This window comes from Phyllobates terribilis, unplaced genomic scaffold, assembly GCF_046119375.1.
Source record: "Phyllobates terribilis strain yellow unplaced genomic scaffold, ASM4611937v1 Scaffold_2__4_contigs__length_985480577, whole genome shotgun sequence".
Lineage (NCBI taxonomy): Eukaryota > Metazoa > Chordata > Amphibia > Anura > Dendrobatidae > Phyllobates > Phyllobates terribilis.
Window position 1 is genome coordinate 564,510,885 of NW_027362762.1, and position 19,106 is coordinate 564,529,990.

The following is a 19,106-nucleotide window of genomic DNA, read 5'->3' on the forward strand; positions in this document are numbered from 1 at the left end:
TTCACTTTTTTGTGAAAATATCCACTAAATGAGGGAATAATATGTGTGAGGGTACCCCAGGAGAGTTCCAAATGTGTGTGGGTAGAATATATATTCCACGGGGGTAAAATTGAAAAAAGTTGAAAAAATTTTTTTTTTGGACTTAGTCATTTTTCCGGCGTTTATCAGACTTTCAGATAGGGGAAATGTCAGTGAGCGTTCCGATTTCAGTTCCAGAGCGATTCGCCCAATGAATCCTAGTTATTTAGTTGTTTTCAGCCAATTTTCTGGATTTTTGAAAATTTCACTTTTTTGTGAAAATATCCACTAAATGAGGGAATAATATGTGTGAGTGTACCCCAGGAGAGTTCCAAATGTGTGTGGGTAGAATATATATCCCACGGGGGTAAAATTGAAAAAAGTTGAAAAAATTTTTTTTTGGATTTAGTCATTTTTCCGGCGTTTATCAGACTTTCAGATAGGGGAAATGTCAGTGAGCATTCCCATTTCAGTTCCAGAGCGATTCGCCCAATGAGTCCTTGATATTTAGTTGTTTTCAGCCAATTTTCTGGATTTTTGAAAAATTCAATTTTTTTGTGAAAATATCCACTAAATGAGGGAATAATATGTGTGAGGGTACCCCAGGAGAGTTCTAAATGTGTGTGGGAAGAATATATATCCCACGGGGGTAAAATTGAAAAAAGTTGAAAAAAATTTTTTTTTGGACTTAGTCATTTTTCCGGCGTTTATCAGACTTTCAGATAGGGCAAATGTCAGAGAGCGTTCCGATTTCAGTTCCAGAGCGATTCGCCCGATGAGTCCTTGATATTTAGTCGTTTTCAGCCAATTTTCTGGATTTTTGAAAATTTCACTTTTTTGTGAAAATATCCACTAAATGAGGGAATAATATGTGTGAGGGTACCCCAGGAGAGTTCCAAATGTGTGTGGGTAGAATATATATTCCACGGGGGTAAAATTGAAAAAAGTTGAAAAAATTTTGTTTTTGGACTTAGTCATTTTTCCGGCGTTTATCAGACTTTCAGATAGGGGAAATGTCAGTGAGCGTTCCGATTTCAGTTCCAGAGCGATTCGCCCAATGAGTCCTTGATATTTAGTCGTTTTCAGCCAATTTTCTGGATTTTTGAAAATTTCACTTTTTTGTGAAAATATCCACTAAATGAGGTAATAATATGTGTGAGGGTACCCCAGGAGAGTTCCAAATGTGTGTGGGTAGAATATATATCCCACGGGGGTAAAATTGAAAAAAGTTGAAAAAATTTTTTTTTTGGACTTAGTCATTTTTCTGGCGTTTATCAGACTTTAAGATAGGGGAAATGTCAGTGAGCATTCCCATTTCAGTTCCAGAGCAATTCGCCCAATGAGTCTTTGATATTTAGTCGTTTTCAGCCAATTTTCTGGATTTTTGAAAATTTCACTTTTTTGTGAAAATATCCACTAAATGAGGGAATAATATGTGTGAGGGTACCCCAGGAGAGTTCCAAATGTGTGTGGGTAGAATATATATCCCACGGGGGTAAAATTGAAAAAAGTTGAAAAAATTTTTTTTTTTGGACTTAGTCATTTTTCCGGCGTTTATCAGACTTTCAGATAGGGGAAATGTCAGTGAGCGTTCCGATTCAGTTCCAGAGCGATACGCCCAATGAGTCCTTGTTATTTAGTCGTTTTCAGCCAATTTTCTGGATTTTTGAAAATTTTACTTTTTTGTGAAAATATCCACTAAATGAGGGAATAATATGTGTGAGGGTACGCCAGGAGAGTTCTAAATGTGTGTGGGAATAATATATATCCCACGGGGGTAAAATTGAAAACAGTTGAAAAAAATTTTTTTTTGGACTTAGTCATTTTTCCGGCGTTTATCAGACTTTCAGATAGGGCAAATGTCAGTGAGCGTTCCGATTTCAGTTCCAGAGTGATTCGCCCGATGAGTCCTTGATATTTAGTCGTTTTCAGCCAATTTTCTGGATTTTTGAAAATTTCACTTTTTTGTGAAAATATCCACTAAATGAGGGAATAATATGTGTGAGGGTACCCCAGGAGAGTTCCAAATGTGTGTGGGTAGAATATATATTCCACGGGGTAAAATTGAAAAAAGTTGAAAAAATTTTTTTTTGGACTTAGTCATTTTTCTGGGGTTTATCAGACTTTAAGATAGGGGAAATGTCAGTGAGCATTCCCATTTCAGTTCCAGACCAATGCGCCCAATGAGTCCTTGTTATTTAGTTGTTTTCAGCCAATTTTCTGGATTTTTGAAAATTTCACTTTTTTTGTGAAAATATCCACTAAATGAGGGAATAATATGTGTGAGGGTACCCCAGGAGAGTTCCAAATGTGTGTGGGTAGAATATATATCCCACGGGGGTAAAATTGAAAACAGTTGAAAAAAATTTTTTTTTGGACTTAGTCATTTTTCCGGCGTTTATCAGACTTTCAGATAGGGCAAATGTCAGTGAGCGTTCCGATTTCAGTTCCAGAGCGATTCGCCCAATGAGTCCTTGATATTTAGTCGTTTTCAGCCAATTTTCTGGATTTTTGAAAATTTCACTTTTTTGTGAAAATATCCGCTAAATGAGGGAATAATATGTGTGAGGGTACCCCAGGAGAGTTCCAAATGTGTGTGGGTAGAATATATATTCCACGGGGGTAAAATTGAAAAAATTTTTTTTTTGGACTTAGTCATTTTTCCGGCGTTTATCAGACTTTCAGATAGGGGAAATGTCAGTGAGCGTTCCGATTTCAGTTCCAGAGCGATTCGCCCAATGAATCCTAGTTATTTAGTTGTTTTCAGCCAATTTTCTGGATTTTTGAAAATTTCACTTTTTTGTGAAAATATCCACTAAATGAGGGAATAATATGTGTGAGTGTACCCCAGGAGAGTTCCAAATGTGTGTGGGTAGAATATATATCCCACGGGGGTAAAATTGAAAAAAGTTGAAAAAATTTTTTTTTTGGACTTAGTCATTTTTCTGGCGTTTATCAGACGTTAAGATAGGGGAAATGTCAGTGAGCATTCCCATTTCAGTTCCAGAGCAATTCGCCCAATGAGTCTTTGATATTTAGTCGTTTTCAGCCAATTTTCTGGATTTTTGAAAATTTCACTTTTTTGTGAAAATATCCACTAAATGAGGGAATAATATGTGTGAGGGTACCCCAGGAGAGTTCCAAATGTGTGTGGGTAGAATATATATCCCACGGGGGTAAAATTGAAAAAAGTTGAAAAAATTTTTTTTTTGCACTTAGTCATTTTTCCGGCGTTTATCAGACTTTCAGATAGAGGAAATGTCAGTGAGCGTTCCGATTTCAGTTCCAGAGCGATTCGCCCAATGAGTCCTTGTTATTTAGTTGTTTTCAGCCAATTTTCTGGATTTTTGAAAATTTCACTTTTTTGTGAAAATATCCACTAAATGAGGGAATAATATGTGTGAGTGTACCCCAGGAGAGTTCCAAATGTGTGTGGGTAAAATATATATCCCACGGCGTTAAAATTGAAAAAAGTTGAAAAAAATTTTTTTTTGGACTTAGTCATTTTTCCGGCGTTTATCAGACTTTCAGATAGGGCAAATATCAGTGAGCATTCCGATTTCAGTTCCAGAGCGATTCGCCCAATGAGTCCTTGATATTTAGTCGTTTTCAGCCAATTTTCTGGATTTTTGAAAATTTCACTTTTTTGTGAAAATATCCACTAAATGAGGGAATAATATGTGTGAGGGTACCCCAGGAGAGTTCCAAATGTGTGTGGGTAGAATATATATCCCACGGGGGTAAAATTGAAAAAAGTTGAAAAAATTTTTTTTTTGGATTTAGTCATTTTTCCGGCGTTTATCAGACTTTCAGATAGGGGAAATGTCAGTGAGCATTCCCATTTCAGTTCCAGAGCGATTCGCCCAATGAGTCCTTGATATTTAGGTGTTTTCAGCCAATTTTCTGGATTTTTGAAAAATTCAATTTTTTTGTGAAAATATCCACTAAATGAGGGAATAATATGTGTGAGGGTACCCCAGGAGAGTTCTAAATGTGTGTGGGAAGAATACCCCCACGGGGGTAAAATTGAAAAAAGTTGAAAAAAATTTTTTTTTGGACTTAGTCATTTTTCCGGCGTTTATCAGACTTTCAGATAGGGCAAATGTCAGTGAGCGTTCCGATTTCAGTTCCAGAGCGATTCGCCCGATGAGTCCTTGATATTTAGTCGTTTTCAGCCAATTTTCTGGATTTTTGAAAATTTCACTTTTTTGTGAAAATATCCACTAAATGAGGGAATAATATGTGTGAGGGTACCCCAGGAGAGTTCCAAATGTGTGTGGGTAGAATATATATTCCACGGGGGTAAAATTGAAAAAAGTTGAAAAAATTTTGTTTTTGGACTTAGTCATTTTTCCGGCGTTTATCAGACTTTCAGATAGGGGAAATGTCAGTGAGCGTTCCGATTTCAGTTCCAGAGCGATTCGCCCAATGAATCCTTGTTATTTAGTTGTTTTCAGCCAATTTTCTGGATTTTTGAAAATTTCACTATTTTGTGAAAATATCCACTAAATGAGGGAATAATATGTATGAGGGTACCCCAGGAGAGTTCCAAATGTTTGTGGGTAAAATTTATATCCCACGGCGGTAAAATTGAAAAAAGTTGAAAAATTTTTTTTTTGGACTTAGTCATTTTTCTGGCGTTTATCAGACTTTAAGATAGGGGAAATGTCAGTGAGCATTCCCATTTCAGTTCCAGAGCAATTCTCCCAATGAGTCTTTGATATTTAGTCGTTTTCAGCCAATTTTCTGGATTTTTGAAAATTTCACTTTTTTGTGAAAATATCCACTAAATGAGGGAATAATATGTGTGAGGGTACCCCAGGAGAGTTCCAAATGTGTGTGGGTAGAATATATATCCCACGGGGGTAAAATTGAAAAAAGTTGAAAAAATTTTTTTTTTTGGACTTAGTCATTTTTCCGGCGTTTATCAGACTTTCAGATAGGGGAAATGTCAGTGAGCGTTCCGATTCAGTTCCAGAGCGATACGCCCAATGAGTCCTTGTTATTTAGTCGTTTTCAGCCAATTTTCTGGATTTTTGAAAATTTTACTTTTTTGTGAAAATATCCACTAAATGAGGGAATAATATGTGTGAGGGTACACCAGGAGAGTTCTAAATGTGTGTGGGAAGAATATATATCCCACGGGGGTAAAATTGAAAAAAGTTGAAAAAAATTTTTTTTTGGACTTAGTCATTTTTCCGGCGTTTATCAGACTTTCAGATAGGGCAAATGTCAGTGAGCGTTCCGATTTCAGTTCCAGAGCGATTCGCCCAATGAGTCCTTGATATTTACTCGTTTTCAGCCAATTTTCTGGATTTTTGAAAATTTCACTTTTTTGTGAAAATATCCACTAAATGAGGGAATAATATGTGTGAGGGTACCCCAGGAGAGTTCTAAATGTGTGTGGGAATAATATATATCCCACGGGGGTAAAATTGAAAACAGTTGAAAAAAATTTTTTTTTGGACTTAGTTATTTTTCCGGCGTTTATCAGACTTTCAGATAGGGCAAATGTCAGTGAGCGTTCCGATTTCAGTTCCAGAGTGATTCGCCCGATGAGTCCTTGATATTTAGTCGTTTTCAGCCAATTTTCTGGATTTTTGAAAATTTCACTTTTTTGTGAAAATATCCACTAAATGAGGGAATAATATGTGTGAGGGTACCCCAGGAGAGTTCCAAATGTGTGTGGGTAGAATATATATTCCACGGGGGTAAAATTGAAAAAAGTTGAAAAATTTTTTTTTTGGACTTAGTCATTTTTCTGGGGTTTATCAGACTTTAAGATAGGGGAAATGTCAGTGAGCATTCCCATTTCAGTTCCAGAGCGATTCGCCCAATGAGTCCTTGATATTTAGTTGTTTTCAGCCAATTTTCTGGATTTTTGAAAAATTCAATTTTTTTGTGAAAATATCCACTAAATGAGGGAATAATATGTGTGAGGGTACCCCAGGAGAGTTCTAAATGTGTGTGGGAAGAATATATATCCCACGGGGGTAAAATTGAAAAAAGTTGAAAAATTTTTTTTTTGGACTTAGTCATTTTTCTGGCGTTTATCAGACTTTAAGATAGGGGAAATGACAGTGAGCATTCCCATTTCAGTTCCAGAGCAATTCGCCCAATGAGTCTTTGATATTTAGTCGTTTTCAGCCAATTTTCTGGATTTTTGAAAATTTTACTTTTTTGTGAAAATATCCACTAAATGAGGGAATAATATGTGTGAGGGTACCCCAGGAGAGTTCCAAATGTGTGTGGGTAGAATATATATCCCACGGGGGTAAAATTGAAAAAAGTTGAAAAAAATTTTTTTTTTGGACTTAGTCATTTTTCCGGCGTTTATCAGACTTTCAGATAGGGGAAATGTCAGTGAGCGTTCCGATTCAGTTCCAGAGCGATACGCCCAATGAGTCCTTGTTATTTAGTCGTTTTCAGCCAATTTTCTGGATTTTTGAAAATTTTACTTTTTTGTGAAAATATCCACTAAATGAGGGAATAATATGTGTGAGGGTACACCAGGAGAGTTCTAAATGTGTGTGGGAAGAATATATATCCCACGGGGGTAAAATTGAAAAAAGTTGAAAAAAATTTTTTTTTGGACTTAGTCATTTTTCCGGCGTTTATCAGACTTTCAGATAGGGCAAATGTCAGTGAGCGTTCCGATTTCAGTTCCAGAGCGATTCGCCCAATGAGTCCTTGATATTTAGTCGTTTTCAGCCAATTTTCTGGATTTTTGAAAATTTCACTTTTTTGTGAAAATATCCACTAAATGAGGGAATAATATGTGTGAGGGTACCCCAGGAGAGTTCCAAATGTGTGTGGGTAGAATATATATCCCACGGGGGTAAAATTGAAAAAAGTTGAAAAAAATTTTTTTTTGGACTTAGTCATTTTTCCAGCGTTTATCAGACTTTAAGATGGGGGAAATGTCAGTGAGCATTCCCATTTCAGTTCCAGAGCAATTCGCCCAATGAGTCTTTGCTATTTAGTCGTTTTCAGCCAATTTTCTGGATTTTTGAAAATTTCATTTTTTTGTGAAAATATCCACTAAATGAGGGAATAATATGTGTGAGTGTACCCCAGGAGAGTTCCAAATGTGTGTGGGTAAAATATATATCCCACGGCGGTAAAATTGAAAAAAGTTGAAAAAAATTTTTTTTTGGACTTAGTCATTTTTCCGGCGTTTATCAGACTTTCAGATAGGGCAAATATCAGTGAGCATTCCGATTTCAGTTCCAGAGCGATTCGCCCAATGAGTCCTTGATATTTAGTCGTTTTCAGCCAATTTTCTGGATTTTTGAAAATTTCACTTTTTTGTGAAAATATCCACTAAGTGAGGGAATAATATGTGTGAGGGTACCGAAGGAGAGTTCCAAATGTGTGTGGGTAGAATATATATCCCACGGGGGTAAAATTGAAAAAAGTTGAAAAAATTTTTTTTTTGGACTTAGTCATTTTTCCGGCGTTTATCAGACTTTCAGATAGGGGAAATGTCAGTGAGCGTTCCGATTTCAGTTCCAGAGCGATACGCCCAATGAGTCCTTGTTATTTAGTTGTTTTCAGCCAATTTTCTGGATTTTTGAAAATTTCACTTTTTTGTGAAAATATCCACTAAATGAAGGAATAATATGTGTGAGGGTACCGAAGGAGAGTTCCAAATGTGCGTGGGTAGAATATATATCCCACGGGGGTAAAATTGAAAAAAGTTGAAAAAAATTTTTTTTTGGACTTAGTCATTTTTCCGGCGTTTATCAGACTTTCAGATAGGGCAAATGTCAGTGAGCGTTCCGATTTCAGTTCCAGAGCGATTCGCCCAATGAGTCCTTGATATTTAGTCGTTTTCAGCCAATTTTCTGGATTTTTGAAAATTTCACTTTTTTGTGAAAATATCCACTAAATGAGGGAATAATATGTGTGAGGGTACCCCAGGAGAGTTCCAAATGTGTGTGGGTAGAATATATATCCCACGGGGGTAAAATTGAAAAAAGTTGAAAAAAATTTTTTTTTGGACTTAGTCATTTTTCCAGCGTTTATCAGACTTTAAGATGGGGGAAATGTCAGTGAGCATTCCCATTTCAGTTCCAGAGCAATTCGCCCAATGAGTCTTTGCTATTTAGTCGTTTTCAGCCAATTTTCTGGATTTTTGAAAATTTCACTTTTTTGTGAAAATATCCACTAAATGAGGGAATAATATGTGTGAGGGTACCCCAGGAGAGTTCCAAATGTGTGTGGGTAGAATATATATCCCACGGGGGTAAAATTGAAAAAAGTTGAAAAAATTTTTTTTTTTGGACTTAGTCATTTTTCCGGCGTTTATCAGACTTTCAGATAGGGGAAATGTCAGTGAGCGTTCCGATTCAGTTCCAGAGCGATACGCCCAATGAGTCCTTGTTATTTAGTCGTTTTCAGCCAATTTTCTGGATTTTTGAAAATTTTACTTTTTTGTGAAAATATCCACTAAATGAGGGAATAATATGTGTGAGGGTACACCAGGAGAGTTCTAAATGTGTGTGGGAAGAATATATATCCCACGGGGGTAAAATTGAAAAAAGTTGAAAAAAATTTTTTTTTGGACTTAGTCATTTTTCCGGCGTTTATCAGACTTTCAGATAGGGCAAATGTCAGTGAGCGTTCCGATTTCAGTTCCAGAGCGATTCGCCCAATGAGTCCTTGATATTTAGTCGTTTTCAGCCAATTTTCTGGATTTTTGAAAATTTCACTTTTTTGTGAAAATATCCACTAAATGAGGGAATAATATGTGTGAGGGTACCGAAGGAGAGTTCCAAATGTGTGTGGGTAGAATATATATCCCACGGGGGTAAAATTGAAAAAAGTTGAAAAAATTTTTTTTTTGGACTTAGTCATTTTTCCGGCGTTTATCAGACTTTCAGATAGGGGAAATGTCAGTGAGCGTTCCGATTTCAGTTCCAGAGCGATACGCCCAATGAGTCCTTGTTATTTAGTCGTTTTCAGCCAATTTTCTGGATTTTTGAAAATTTTACTTTTTCGTGAAAATATCCACTAAATGAGGGAATAATATGTGTGAGGGTACACCAGGAGAGTTCTAAATGTGTGTGGGAAGAATATATATCCCACGGGGGTAAAATTGAAAAAAGTTGAAAAAAATTTTTTTTTGGACTTAGTCATTTTTCTGGCGTTTATCAGACTTTAAGATAGGGGAAATGTCAGTGAGCATTCCCATTTCAGTTCCAGAGCAATTCGCCCAATGAGTCTTTGATATTTAGTCGTTTTCAGCCAATTTTCTGGATTTTTGAAAATTTCACTTTTTTGTGAAAATATCCACTAAATGAGGGAATAATATGTGTGAGGGTACCCCAGGAGAGTTCCAAATGTGTGTGGGTAGAATATATATCCCACGGGGGTAAAATTGAAAAAAGTTGAAAAATTTTTTTTTTTGGATTTAGTCATTTTTCCGGCGTTTATCAGACTTTCAGATAGGGGAAATGTCAGTGAGCATTCCGATTTTAGTTCCAGACCGATTTGCCCAATGAGTCCTTGTTATTTAGTTGTTTTCAGCCAATTTTCTGGATTTTTGAAAATTTCACTTTTTTTGTGAAAATATCCACTAAATGAGGGAATAATATGTGTGAGTGTACCCCAGGAGAGTTCCAAATGTGTGTGGGTAAAATATATATCCCACGGGGGTAAAATTGAAAAAAGTTGAAAAAAATTTTTTTTTGGACTTAGTCATTTTTCTGGGGTTTATCAGACTTTAAGAAAGGGGAAATGTCAGTGAGCATTCCCATTTCAGTTCCAGAGCGATTCGCCCAATGAGTCCTTGATATTTAGTCGTTTTCAGCCAATTTTCTGGATTTTTGAAAATTTCACTTTTTTGTGAAAATATCCACTAAATGAGGGAAGAATATGTGTGAGGGTACCCCAGGAGAGTTCTAAATGTGTGTGGGAAGAATATATATCCCACGGGGTAAAATTGAAAAAAGTTGAAAAAAATTTTTTTTTGGACTTAGTCATTTTTCCGGCGTTTATCAGACTTTCAGATAGGGGAAATGTCAGTGAGCGTTCCGATTTTAGTTCCAGACCGATTCGCCCAATGAGTCCTTGTTATTTAGTTGTTTTCAGTCAATTTTCTGGATTTTTGAAAATTTCACTTTTTTGTGAAAATATCCACTAAATGAAGGAATAATATGTGTGAGGGTACCGAAGGAGAGTTCCAAATGTGCGTGGGTAGAATATATATCCCACGGGGGTAAAATTGAAAAAAGTTGAAAAAAATTTTTTTTTGGACTTAGTCATTTTTCCGGCGTTTATCAGACTTTCAGATAGGGCAAATGTCAGTGAGCGTTCCGATTTCAGTTCCAGAGCGATTCGCCCAATGAGTCCTTGATATTTAGTCGTTTTCAGCCAATTTTCTGGATTTTTGAAAATTTCACTTTTTTGTGAAAATATCCACTAAATGAGGGAATAATATGTGTGAGGGTACCCCAGGAGAGTTCCAAATGTGTGTGGGTAGAATATATACCCCACGGGGGTAAAATTGAAAAAAGTTGAAAAAAATTTTTTTTTGGACTTAGTCATTTTTCCAGCGTTTATCAGACTTTAAGATGGGGGAAATGTCAGTGAGCATTCCCATTTCAGTTCCAGAGCAATTCGCCCAATGAGTCTTTGCTATTTAGTCGTTTTCAGCCAATTTTCTGGATTTTTGAAAATTTCACTTTTTTGTGAAAATATCCACTAAATGAGGGAATAATATGTGTGAGGGTACTCCAGGAGAGTTCCAAATGTGTGTGGGTAGAATATATATCCCACGGGGGTAAAATTGAAAAAAGTTGAAAAAATTTTTTTTTTGGCCTTAGTCATTTTTCTGGCGTTTATCAGACTTTAAGATAGGGGAAATGTCAGTGAGCATTCCCATTTCAGTTCCAGAGCGATTCGCCCAATGAGTCCTTGATATTTAGTCGTTTTCAGCCAATTTTCTGGATTTTTGAAAATTTCACTTTTTTGTGAAAATATCCACTAAGTGAGGGAATAATATGTGTGAGGGTACCGAAGGAGAGTTCCAAATGTGTGTGGGTAGAATATATATCCCACGGGGGTAAAATTGAAAAAAGTTGAAAAAATTTTTTTTTTGGACTTAGTCATTTTTCCGGCGTTTATCAGACTTTCAGATAGGGGAAATGTCAGTGAGCGTTCCGATTTCAGTTCCAGAGCGATACGCCCAATGAGTCCTTGTTATTTAGTCGTTTTCAGCCAATTTTCTGGATTTTTGAAAATTTTACTTTTTTGTGAAAATATCCACTAAATGAGGGAATAATATGTGTGAGGGTACACCAGGAGAGTTCTAAATGTGTGTGGGAAGAATATATATCCCACGGGGGTAAAATTGAAAAAAGTTGAAAAAAATTTTTTTTTGGACTTAGTCATTTTTCTGGCGTTTATCAGACTTTAAGATAGGGGAAATGTCAGTGAGCATTCCCATTTCAGTTCCAGAGCAATTCGCCCAATGAGTCTTTGATATTTAGTCGTTTTCAGCCAATTTTCTGGATTTTTGAAAATTTCACTTTTTTGTGAAAATATCCACTAAATGAGGGAATAATATGTGTGAGGGTACCCCAGGAGAGTTCCAAATGTGTGTGGGTAGAATATATATCCCACGGGGGTAAAATTGAAAAAAGTTGAAAAATTTTTTTTTTTGGATTTAGTCATTTTTCCGGCGTTTATCAGACTTTCAGATAGGGGAAATGTCAGTGAGCATTCCGATTTTAGTTCCAGACCGATTTGCCCAATGAGTCCTTGTTATTTAGTTGTTTTCAGCCAATTTTCTGGATTTTTGAAAATTTCACTTTTTTTGTGAAAATATCCACTAAATGAGGGAATAATATGTGTGAGTGTACCCCAGGAGAGTTCCAAATGTGTGTGGGTAAAATATATATCCCACGGGGGTAAAATTGAAAAAAGTTGAAAAAAATTTTTTTTTGGACTTAGTCATTTTTCTGGGGTTTATCAGACTTTAAGAAAGGGGAAATGTCAGTGAGCATTCCCATTTCAGTTCCAGAGCGATTCGCCCAATGAGTCCTTGATATTTAGTCGTTTTCAGCCAATTTTCTGGATTTTTGAAAATTTCACTTTTTTGTGAAAATATCCACTAAATGAGGGAAGAATATGTGTGAGGGTACCCCAGGAGAGTTCTAAATGTGTGTGGGAAGAATATATATCCCACGGGGGTAAAATTGAAAAAAGTTGAAAAAAATTTTTTTTTGGACTTAGTCATTTTTCCGGCGTTTATCAGACTTTCAGATAGGGGAAATGTCAGTGAGCGTTCCGATTTTAGTTCCAGACCGATTCGCCCAATGAGTCCTTGTTATTTAGTTGTTTTCAGCCAATTTTCTGGATTTTTGAAAATTTCACTTTTTTGTGAAAATATCCACTAAATGAAGGAATAATATGTGTGAGGGTACCGAAGGAGAGTTCCAAATGTGTGTGGGTAGAATATATATCCCACGGGGGTAAAATTGAAAAAAGTTGAAAAAAATTTTTTTTTGGACTTAGTCATTTTTCCGGCGTTTATCAGACTTTCAGATAGGGCAAATGTCAGTGAGCGTTCCGATTTCAGTTCCAGAGCGATTCGCCCAATGAGTCCTTGATATTTAGTCGTTTTCAGCCAATTTTCTGGATTTTTGAAAATTTCACTTTTTTGTGAAAATATCCACTAAATGAGGGAATAATATGTGTGAGGGTACCCCAGGAGAGTTCCAAATGTGTGTGGGTAGAATATATATCCCACGGGGGTAAAATTGAAAAAAGTTGAAAAAAATTTTTTTTTGGACTTAGTCATTTTTCCAGCGTTTATCAGACTTTAAGATGGGGGAAATGTCAGTGAGCATTCCCATTTCAGTTCCAGAGCAATTCGCCCAATGAGTCTTTGCTATTTAGTCGTTTTCAGCCAATTTTCTGGATTTTTGAAAATTTCACTTTTTTGTGAAAATATCCACTAAATGAGGGAATAATATGTGTGAGGGTACTCCAGGAGAGTTCCAAATGTGTGTGGGTAGAATATATATCCCACGGGGGTAAAATTGAAAAAAGTTGAAAAAATTTTTTTTTTGGCCTTAGTCATTTTTCTGGCGTTTATCAGACTTTAAGATAGGGGAAATGTCAGTGAGCATTCCCATTTCAGTTCCAGAGCAATTCGCCCAATGAGTTTTTGATATTTAGTCGTTTTCAGCCAATTTTCTGGATTTTTGAAAATTTCACTTTTTTGTGAAAATATCCACTAAATGAGGGAATAATATGTGTGAGTGTACCCCAGGAGAGTTCCAAATGTGTGTGGGTAAAATATATATCCCACGGCGGTAAAATTGAAAAAAGTTGAAAAAAATTTTTTTTTGGACTTAGTCATTTTTCCGGCGTTTATCAGACTTTCAGATAGGGCAAATATCAGTGAGCATTCCGATTTCAGTTCCAGAGCGATTCGCCCAATGAGTCCTTGATATTTAGTCGTTTTCAGCCAATTTTCTGGATTTTTGAAAATTTCACTTTTTTGTGAAAATATCCACTAAGTGAGGGAATAATATGTGTGAGGGTACCGAAGGAGAGTTCCAAATGTGTGTGGGTAGAATATATATCCCACGGGGGTAAAATTGAAAAAAGTTGAAAAAATTTTTTTTTTGGACTTAGTCATTTTTCCGGCGTTTATCAGACTTTCAGATAGGGGAAATGTCAGTGAGCGTTCCGATTTCAGTTCCAGAGCGATACGCCCAATGAGTCCTTGTTATTTAGTCGTTTTCAGCCAATTTTCTGGATTTTTGAAAATTTTACTTTTTTGTGAAAATATCCACTAAATGAGGGAATAATATGTGTGAGGGTACACCAGGAGAGTTCTAAATGTGTGTGGGAAGAATATATATCCCACGGGGGTAAAATTGAAAAAAGTTGAAAAAAATTTTTTTTTGGACTTAGTCATTTTTCTGGCGTTTATCAGACTTTAAGATAGGGGAAATGTCAGTGAGCATTCCCATTTCAGTTCCAGAGCAATTCGCCCAATGAGTCTTTGATATTTAGTCGTTTTCAGCCAATTTTCTGGATTTTTGAAAATTTCACTTTTTTGTGAAAATATCCACTAAATGAGGGAATAATATGTGTGAGGGTACCCCAGGAGAGTTCCAAATGTGTGTGGGTAGAATATATATCCCACGGGGGTAAAATTGAAAAAAGTTGAAAAATTTTTTTTTTTGGATTTAGTCATTTTTCCGGCGTTTATCAGACTTTCAGATAGGGGAAATGTCAGTGAGCATTCCGATTTTAGTTCCAGACCGATTTGCCCAATGAGTCCTTGTTATTTAGTTGTTTTCAGCCAATTTTCTGGATTTTTGAAAATTTCACTTTTTTTGTGAAAATATCCACTAAATGAGGGAATAATATGTGTGAGTGTACCCCAGGAGAGTTCCAAATGTGTGTGGGTAAAATATATATCCCACGGGGGTAAAATTGAAAAAAGTTGAAAAAAATTTTTTTTTTGACTTAGTCATTTTTCTGGGGTTTATCAGACTTTAAGAAAGGGGAAATGTCAGTGAGCATTCCCATTTCAGTTCCAGAGCGATTCGCCCAATGAGTCCTTGATATTTAGTCGTTTTCAGCCAATTTTCTGGATTTTTGAAAATTTCACTTTTTTGTGAAAATATCCACTAAATGAGGGAATAATATGTGTGAGGGTACCCCAGGAGAGTTCCAAATGTGTGTGGGTAGAATATATATTCCACGGGGGTAAAATTGAAAAAAGTTGAAAAATTTTTTTTTTGGACTTAGTCATTTTTCTGGGGTTTATCAGACTTTAAGATAGGGGAAATGTCAGTGAGCATTCCCATTTCAGTTCCAGACCAATTCGCCCAATGAGTCCTTGTTATTTAGTTGTTTTCAGCCAATTTTCTGGATTTTTGAAAATTTCACTTTTTTGTGAAAATATCCACTAAATGAGGGAATAATATGTGTGAGTGTACCCCAGGAGAGTTCCAAATGTGTGTGGGTAGAATATATATCCCACGGGGGTAAAATTGAAAAAAGTTGAAAAAATTTTTTTTTTGGACTTAGTCATTTTTCTGGCGTTTATCAGACGTTAAGATAGGGGAAATGTCAGTGAGCATTCCCATTTCAGTTCCAGAGCAATTCGCCCAATGAGTCTTTGATATTTAGTCGTTTTCAGCCAATTTTCTGGATTTTTGAAAATTTCACTTTTTTGTGAAAATATCCACTAAATGAGGGAATAATATGTGTGAGTGTACCCCAGGAGAGTTCCAAATGTGTGTGGGTAAAATATATATCCCACGGCGGTAAGATTGAAAAAAGTTGAAAAAAATTTTTTTTTGGACTTAGTCATTTTTCCGGCGTTTATCAGACTTTCAGATAGGGCAAATATCAGTGAGCATTCCGATTTCAGTTCCAGAGCGATTCGCCCAATGAGTCCTTGATATTTAGTCGTTTTCAGCCAATTTTCTGGATTTTTGAAAATTTCACTTTTTTGTGAAAATATCCACTAAATGAGGGAATAATATGTGTGAGGGTACCCCAGGAGAGTTCTAAATGTGTGTGGGAAGAATATATATCCCACGGGGGTAAAATTGAAAACAGTTGAAAAAAATTTTTTTTTGGACTTAGTCATTTTTCCGGCGTTTATCAGACTTTCAGATAGGGCAAATGTCAGTGAGCGTTCCGATTTCAGTTCCAGAGTGATTCGCCCGATGAGTCCTTGATATTTAGTCGTTTTCAGCCAATTTTCTGGATTTTTGAAAACTTCACTTTTTTGTGAAAATATCCACTAAATGAGGGAATAATATGTGTGAGGGTACCCCAGGAGAGTTCCAAATGTGTGTGGGTAGAATATATATTCCACGGGGGTAAAATTGAAAAAAGTTGAACAAATTTTGTTTTTGGACTTAGTCATTTTTCCGGCGTTTATCAGACTTTCAGATAGGGGAAATGTCAGTGAGCGTTCCGATTTCAGTTCCAGAGCGATTCGCCCAATGAATCCTTGTTATTTAGTTGTTTTCAGCCAATTTTCTGGATTTTTGAAAATTTCACTTTTTTGTGAAAATATCCACTAAATGAGGGAATAATATGTGTGAGTGTACCCCAGGAGAGTTCCAAATGTGTGTGGGTAAAATATATATCCCACGGCGGTAAAATTGAAAAAAGTTGAAAAAAATTTTTTTTTGGACTTACTCATTTTTCCAGCGTTTATCAGACTTTCAGATAGGGCAAATATTAGTGAGCATTCCGATTTCAGTTCCAGAGCGATTCGCCCAATGAGTCCTTGATATTTAGTCGTTTTCAGCCAATTTTCTGGATTCTTAAAAATTTCACTTTTTTGTGAAAATATCCACTAAATGAGGGAATAATATGTGTGAGGGTACCCCAGGAGAGTTCCAAATGTGTGTGGGTAGAATTTATATCCCACGGGGGTAAAATTGAAAAAAGTTGAAAAAATTTTTTTTTGGACTTAGTCATTTTTCTGGGGTTTATCAGACTTTAAGATAGGGGAAATGTCAGTGAGCATTCCCATTTCAGTTCCAGAGCGATTCGCCCAATGAGTCCTTGATATTTAGTTGTTTTCAGCCAATTTTCTGGATTTTTGAAAATTTCAATTTTTTTGCGAAAATATCCACTAAATGAGGGAATAATATGTGTGAGGGTACCCCAGGAGAGTTCTAAATGTGTGTGGGAAGAATATATATCCCACGGGGGTAAAATTGAAAAAAGTTGAAAAAAATTTTTTTTTTGGACTTAGTCATTTTTCCGGCGTTTATCAGACTTTCAGATAGGGCAAATGTCAGTGAGCGTTCCGATTTCAGTTCCAGAGCGATTCGCCCGATGAGTCCTTGATATTTAGTCGTTTTCAGCCAATTTTCTGGATTTTTGAAAATTTCACTTTTTTGTGAAAATATCCACTAAATGAGGGAATAATATGTGTGAGGGTACCCCAGGAGAGTTCCAAATGTGTGTGGGTAGAATATATATTCCACGGGGGTAAAATTGAAAAAAGTTGAAAAAATTTTGTTTTTGGACTTAGTCATTTTTCCGGCGTTTATCAGACTTTCAGATAGGGGAAATGTCAGTGAGCGTTCCGATTTCAGTTCCAGAGCGATTCGCCCAATGAATCCTTGTTATTTAGTTGTTTTCAGCCAATTTTCTGGATTTTTGAAAATTTCACTATTTTGTGAAAATATCCACTAAATGAGGGAATAATATGTGTGAGTGTACCCCAGGAGAGTTCCAAATGTGTGTGGGTAAAATATATATCCCACGGGGGTAAAATTGAAAAAAGTTGAAAAAAATTTTTTTTTGGACTTAGTCATTTTTCTGGGGTTTATCAGACTTTAAGAAAGGGGAAATGTCAGTGAGCATTCCCATTTCAGTTCCAGAGCGATTCGCCCAATGAGTCCTTGATATTTAGTCGTTTTCAGCCAATTTTCTGGATTTTTGAAAATTTCACTTTTTTGTGAAAATATCCACTAAATGAGGGAAGAATATGTGTGAGGGTACCCCAGGAGAGTTCTAAATGTGTGTGGGAAGAATATATATCCCACGGGGGTAAAATTGAAAAAAGTTGAAAAAAATTTTTTTTTGGACTTAGTCATTTTTCCGGCGTTTATCAGACTTTCAGATAGGGGAAATGTCAGTGAGCGTTCCGATTTTAGTTCCAGACCGATTCGCCCAATGAGTCCTTGTTATTTAGTTGTTTTCAGCCAATTTTCTGGATTTTTGAAAATTTCACTTTTTTGTGAAAATATCCACTAAATGAAGGAATAATATGTGTGAGGGTACCGAAGGAGAGTTCCAAATGTGTGTGGGTAGAATATATATCCCACGGGGGTAAAATTGAAAAAAGTTGAAAAAAATTTTTTTTTGGACTTAGTCATTTTTCCGGCGTTTATCAGACTTTCAGATAGGGCAAATGTCAGTGAGCGTTCCGATTTCAGTTCCAGAGCGATTCGCCCAATGAGTCCTTGATATTTAGTCGTTTTCAGCCAATTTTCTGGATTTTTGAAAATTTCACTTTTTTGTGAAAATATCCACTAAATGAGGGAATAATATGTGTGAGGGTACCCCAGGAGAGTTCCAAATGTGTGTGGGTAGAATATATATCCCACGGGGGTAAAATTGAAAAAAGTTGAAAAAAATTTTTTTTTGGACTTAGTCATTTTTCCAGCGTTTATCAGACTTTAAGATGGGGGAAATGTCAGTGAGCATTCCCATTTCAGTTCCAGAGCAATTCGCCCAATGAGTCTTTGCTATTTAGTCGTTTTCAGCCAATTTTCTGGATTTTTGAAAATTTCACTTTTTTGTGAAAATATCCACTAAATGAGGGAATAATATGTGTGAGGGTACTCCAGGAGAGTTCCAAATGTGTGTGGGTAGAATATATATCCCACGGGGGTAAAATTGAAAAAAGTTGAAAAAATTTTTTTTTTGGCCTTAGTCATTTTTCTGGCGTTTATCAGACTTTAAGATAGGGGAAATGTCAGTGAGCATTCCCATTTCAGTTCCAGAGCAATTCGCCCAATGAGTCTTTGATATTTAGTCGTTTTCAGCCAATTTTCTGGATTTTTGAAAATTTCACTTTTTTGTGAAAATATCCACTAAATGAGGGAATAATATGTGTGAGTGTACCCCAGGAGAGTTCCAAATGTGTGTGGGTAAAATATATATCCCACGGCGGTAAAATTGAAAAAAGTTGAAAAAAATTTTTTTTTGGACTTAGTCATTTTTCCGGCGTTTATCAGACTTTCAGATAGGGCAAATATCAGTGAGCATTCCGATTTCAGTTCCAGAGCGATTCGCCCAATGAGTCCTTGATATTTAGTCGTTTTCAGCCAATTTTCTGGATTTTTGAAAATTTCACTTTTTTGTGAAAATATCCACTAAGTGAGGGAATAATATGTGTGAGGGTACCGAAGGAGAGTTCCAAATGTGTGTGGGTAGAATATATATCCCACGGGGGTAAAATTGAAAAAAGTTGAAAAAATTTTTTTTTTGGACTTAGTCATTTTTCCGGCGTTTATCAGACTTTCAGATAGGGGAAATGTCAGTGAGCGTTCCGATTTCAGTTCCAGAGCGATACG